Source organism: Hevea brasiliensis, chromosome 7 (genome assembly GCF_030052815.1).
Source record: "Hevea brasiliensis isolate MT/VB/25A 57/8 chromosome 7, ASM3005281v1, whole genome shotgun sequence".
Classification (NCBI taxonomy): Eukaryota; Viridiplantae; Streptophyta; class Magnoliopsida; order Malpighiales; family Euphorbiaceae; genus Hevea; species Hevea brasiliensis.
Window position 1 is genome coordinate 20,061,182 of NC_079499.1, and position 6,000 is coordinate 20,067,181.

The window sequence follows — 6,000 nt, forward strand, 5'->3', positions numbered from 1 at the left end:
TGACCAAGTGAGGAAGGCTCCCACATATATAGCCCAAATCTTTCCTTCCCGTTTCCGATGTGGGACACGAATCCATCCCAGTGCGTAGCTGGTTGAACAAGCACGTCCCAACCCCATCCCTGGGTCATGAAATCTAGGTTCTGTGATCTCTATGAAAAATGTGACCCTATGTCTAACCTTTCCAATGGTATAAAAATCAGATCATTCTAACCTTGCTAGAGGAAGTTATGGCCAAATGAACGTGTACTGTTCATTTGGTCATTTTTCTGAGTTTAGGGTATAAACAGCCGGATTCAAGCAGGATTTAGGTCAATTTGTGGACAGAATTTGGGTATGGTTTCTTTATGAAAAATGGAGCATTTTGGCCCTAGTTTAATCTCCAATTGGCCTCATACCGATTTGGAGCAACACATTTCTAGTTATAGGGCAAAATCGACACTGGACTTAAAGAGTCCCACAACCTGCATGAAGAGTACACTCCCAATACAATTTCCTCCAATCTCCCAAACTACAAATTGGCATACATGACACTTCTATTGATCAACAATTCATCTCAATAAGGTCAATTTTAAGCATAGTACAAAAGCCCTAAAGTTAGGTCAAAACCCTAACTCAAAGTTTACAATCTCATGCAATTTCTATCCAATTTAAGTTCTACCATATACAAACTCATCCATCACACTAACAAACCTAATTATTTCATCAAAAATCATTAAATTTCCCTTATTCCTATGGCTGCTGAAAATTCATGATGTTCATACATAGGTATTTTATTTCATTTCCTTGCAATTTCTAACTCCAATTAAGTTTTTAACATAGAATAAAGAGAGAGAGAAGAGATACTAGCGTTAACCTCTCTTGTGACCCACTTGGAATTGTCTAAACTTCACTAATCTCTTCTTTCTTGGCTGCCAATAGCTTTGCCTAGGTGTAAGATCAATTTTTAGTGAAGGGGTCTAGGGTTTTTATGGTAAGAAAAAGAGAGAAATTAAGCTTTTGAAGAAAAATAAAAATGGTGGAAGAAGCTTTCTAAGGTGGTTCGGCCAACTTCTTGAAAAGAGAAGAAGATGAATCTTTTTAATTTAATTAAGTCAATTTTGTCTCCTTGTATATGTGTTTATCTATTATCCATTGGCTAAAATTTTTAATGATGTCTTTATGACATAATGCTCATGTAATATTTCACTTATATTTTTATTTCCTTTCTTTTCTTTTATTTTCCCTTTTCCATTCCATAATTCATGATTTAAATTTATTTTTAATATTTTATTCTCTCTCATTTCGACTGACATTTAGGTCAAAATTTATCTCTGAGGTTGAAATGACTAAAATACCCTTCGTTATGCTTGTCGAGTTTCCCTTTACCGATTGGCTAATTTCTTGAATTTTCTGTGACATTTTTAATGTCATTTGTACCTCAGTAAACCTTCAATTAAGTCCCAAAAGTTATTTCATAGGGTTCCTCGCGGGTCTGGGGTTGGCAACTGTTTTCACAGTCGCTTCCTAGTAAGATCACTCATCGCTGTGACTCCGGCTCGTTTAGCTCATTTGCAATTCATTTCTTTTATTTTTTCTTAATTTTTCTTGGTCTTTATTTAGTCAATTTATGCCTCCTCACTCTAGTTCGAGTGTAGTTCTAGACATCCTAGCTGTTCGAACAGACATTAGTCGTCAGAATAGTAGAATGTATAGACTACCTAAAGTGAGGGCATTACACTTTGGACTCGATAAGCTCATTTTTAAACTTTACTTGCTTTACTCCTTTGAACTCTTGCCACTTTGTTCGAGCTACAATATTTTTTCTAGCCTTACTTAAATTGTTATAAACTTGACATCTAGGACCACTAACTGTTGTTGACTTGTCAAAGCCTCTTCTAGAATGACCTTGCAATCCTTGCATAGAGCTTTTTCTGTCTTCCTGTTTAAGAGGAAGTCAATTTGGCTTCTATATTGCCCACTTTTGAAAGTCACTAAATGTGACTCCCTTTTTATAAAGTAGATATTTGTTAGTATTAGGTCGTACGTCATAGCAAAATCTAGGATGCTTTTCCCCTCTTCATTTCGGCTACCAAAACCAAAACCTCCATGAACATTCTCATAATATTGCCTATCACTTCCTACGTATCCATTCAAATCTCCACCGATGAAAACATTCTCTTCATTCGGTATGCTTTGTATTAGATCATCCATATCTTATCAAAACCTTTGTTTACTCTCACTATCTAGTCCTATTTGTGGGGCATAAGCACTAACTACATTTATTGTTTCTCCTTTTAGTACTAGCTTTACTAATATGATTCTATCTCCTATTTTTTTCATAGCTATTACGGCATCTTTCAATATCCTGTCTATGATTATGCCCACTCCATTCTTGTTCCTCTCATTTTCGGTAAACCACAGTTTGTATCCTGAATTACCCACTTCCTTGCTTTTCTCTTCTACCCATTTAGTCTCTTGAATGCAAGCAATTTTCAACCTTCTCCTTTCTAAGGTATCCACAAGCTCCATCATTTTCCTGTAAGTGATCCAACATTCTAAGTACCAACCCTGATTCTTCTCCTATCCTATTTCTTCCTAATTGATCTCCTTCTATGACATCTTCTATTATTCTCTATGCCTATCTTATGTTATGTTCCACTATCTGTTCTACTATCTGTCTTATGGACTAACTTCTTTACCACACCCGTCCATGATGTGGGAACCCTTACTCATTTAACACCACACCCAAGTGCTAGCATGGCGCATCACTTTCGGTGAATGCCCTACACCGTTGCATATTTCTCACTACACTCGGGCTCTAATGTAGCGCATCGTAAGTAGAAGATGCCCTAACGTTTATATCATAAGAATCCATATCATGAGGTGTGATGAAATTTTTACGCTGGTTGTCACCTACTGCAACCCTCCTCCTTTTTTGGGCTTGGGACAGACTAAGCACAAACTACTTAGGCAAAGTTAACTATAAATAAATACTATTTTTTTAAAATTTAAAAGATGTATGTTTTTTTTTTTTTTTGAAAACTAACAAAAAGAACTTCATTCAATTATGAACATCAAAGTACAATAAAGCACAAAAACAATCTAAAGGTTTTGACCAAATGGAAAAATAAGCAAACAAACAAGATGCCTGAGCCAAAGCATGAGCTACATTGTTAGCTTATTTTGGGATCCAATTCAGAGAGAAATTTGATCTCTGATCTAGAATTTGCCTGAAATCTACTAAAATGGTACCCCACTCTGATAGATCTTCAAATTAGGCATCACCTCATACCACACATTTTTCTTATCAATTTCAATATGAACATTTGAATAATGTTGGCCATATAACCACCTCAAGGTCTGCCTTAACCCTTCAGCCTCTGCACATTTTGGCACCTACAAACTAGTGTTCCAACCTGATCCTACCACTATAAATTGCCCAAACTCATCTCTAACAACAAAGCCAAAACCTGTTAACTATAATTCTATAAATTTTGTTACATCAATATTGCATTTAACATGACCCGGAGCTAGAAATGATCAACGCGATGCACAACTATTGGCAACAACATGCGATGGTTCTACAACATGACCTACAGAGACTTGCAACCAGTTAGCCAATAGGAGACTCCATTGTTCACAAAAGCCTGAGGAGTGAAAAACCGCTGGTTCCAAATTAATTGATCCTTACATCCCCATATACTCCATGCCACAAAACTAATTTTAGTAATATAATCACTGCTATATGATTGGAATAGACCAAAAACCAGCTACCAAAATATGACTCTTCAATTAAATTAGAATTCACTGAACTTCTGCCCATCAGTCCACAGCTCCTAGACACTTCAAAAGAGCATGAACTGAATCTTCTGTCTATCCATAAACCACAAAGGATGGATCAATTTGCAGGCCTCGCTGACTTAACCTAGCTCTTGCAGGCAGCACATCCCTACATGTCGTCCAAACAAAATTCTTTAGTTTAGGTGGTGTAGACAGCTTCCACATTTTGGCCCAATTACCTGCAATTTCCGAATGCTCATGATTTCTCAAAATAGCCCTACCAACATGATACCTAACTTGACCTCATATCTCCCCTTCTTTGCATAGTGACAAGTCCATATATTTCCTCTGCCTAAACAACTGATAGGTATACTACAGATAGTGTCAACATCCCTTATTGGAATAAGCCATTTAGGAGGTCAAAGTTCCAAGCTTTTCTTTCGTCATCCATCAAGTCCCTCACCACCATATTTTTCTTAACCCTGCACTACAAAAGAATCTACCCATAAATTATTAGCTTCATTTAACCAAGGATCATGCCACACCTTTATACTCTCACTGTTACCCACCCTCTACCTATAACCATGTTTCAATACTATTTGAGATTGAAAAATACTCCTCCATACAAAACTTGGATCGGAGCCTTCAATTCCTAAAAAAATTATTTGAAATTCATAAGAGTTGCCAACCAGAGTGAGAAAACTAACCTTATCCATTGATATAGATTTATCCCTCCAATCGTCTAATCTTTCATAATGAACTTACTTTTCTTTCAAAAGACAAAAGGTTACTTATCCCTCAAATTGATAGCAAGAGGCAAGAGTCAATTAAATTTATTTTTGTAAATTAAAACCAATTACACACTTAAAATTAGTATATTAGATTAATTAAAATTAGTATATTAGATTAATTAAACATACATTTTTCTTATGAATTTTTTTTTATCAAAAGTAAACACACACATGCTTTGAAAAAAAATATATTTTTTTAAATTGATGAGTCTCGTACAAAGTATTTTTTAGGGGCCCAAGGGATTCATAAACAATGCTTATGGGTGACTTTACCTTTGACTATGTTTTGTTTTATGCAGGGCCAAACATACAATGGACTTATTTTATTGGGTAATTATCATTCAAAGTTAATTTTATAAGTTATTTTATAAAAATTACTTAATTTTAATTTTTTTTTCTTTAAAATTCATTTAATTTTAATTTAAGTATCATTAAAGTCATGTAACTGGCTATTATAGTTTTCTAAGTTAAAATGGGCTAATTTTCATTAACAGCTACTCAACATTATGGTGTTTTTTTTTTTTAAATTCAACTTCAATTTAAAAAAAAAAATCCCTCAATTTTAATAAGCATAGTCAATACACTTTTATCTAGCATTAACATGCTTCACACTAAGAAAAGATTTTTATAGAAAGGCCGATTAAAGATTTCATTGAATCAAATAACGATCATAACGAATGTTTGTTCAATTTCAAAAAAATTATACAGTAGCTTTATAAAATTATTATTAATCTATCTATATTATATAGCAGACCAAATTTTTCTAAAATTTATCACTAATGAGAGTTTAAAAAATTAAATTGGATAGGTAAATATTAAAATTAAAGTATCAAATGAGAATATTATAGTTATATGTTATAAATTAAATTTTGATCATCGAAATTAAAAAAGTATATATATATTTAAAAAATTCAATAAAAAACAAAATATTAAAATTTCAATTAATGTTATTATTTATTAATGTTTTAATTTTCTATCTTTATTCAATTATTCAAGTAGCTAGAAAAATACTTGGAGAGTCTAGAGGACATGGACCACCCTCAAAAGAGAGATGATGGTGGAATGAGGAAGTACAAAAGGCAATGAAGAGAAAGAGAAAATGATATAAAAAATTACCTAAGTGTGATAATAATGAGGCATATGAACAGTACCAGATAGCAAAGAAAGAGGTAAAAAAGGCAGTTAACCAAGCAAGAGCGCAGGCCTTTGAAAAATTATATGAGAAACTTGAAACTAAAGAAGGGGAGAAAGATATTTATAGATTAGCAAGGAGGAGAGAAAAAGAAATGTCACGATCTCAATCAAGTTAGGTGCATTAAGGATAAAGAAGAAAAAGTGTTGGTGAAAGATGAGGACATTAAAGAAAGATGGAGAAATTATTTTGATGACCTCTTTAATAATAGTTAAAATGGTAATAGCATGAATATAGACTACAGAGCAATAAAAAGAA